The sequence below is a fragment of the Arachis duranensis genome, chromosome 7, assembly GCF_000817695.3.
Source record: "Arachis duranensis cultivar V14167 chromosome 7, aradu.V14167.gnm2.J7QH, whole genome shotgun sequence".
In the NCBI taxonomy this organism is placed as follows: domain Eukaryota; kingdom Viridiplantae; phylum Streptophyta; class Magnoliopsida; order Fabales; family Fabaceae; genus Arachis; species Arachis duranensis.
Genome location: NC_029778.3, coordinates 62,099,022 through 62,099,263, shown reverse-complemented (window position 1 = coordinate 62,099,263; position 242 = coordinate 62,099,022).

Sequence of the window (242 nt, the reverse complement as noted above, 5' to 3'; positions counted from 1 at the left end):
ACAATTGTGCGTACCATGTTGATGGCGCCATTGATGATCACAATTTCGTGCACCAAGTTTTTGGCGCCATTGCCGGGGATTGTTTAAGTTTGGACAACTGACGGTTCATCTTGTTGCTTAGATTAGGTATTTTTCTTCAGAATTTTTAAGAATGAATTCTAGAGTTTCAAGGTGATGTTTTCATTATCACCAAAGCTGATTGATTCTCATCAATTTAGCTCTTGAATGCAATGTCCTGCTGA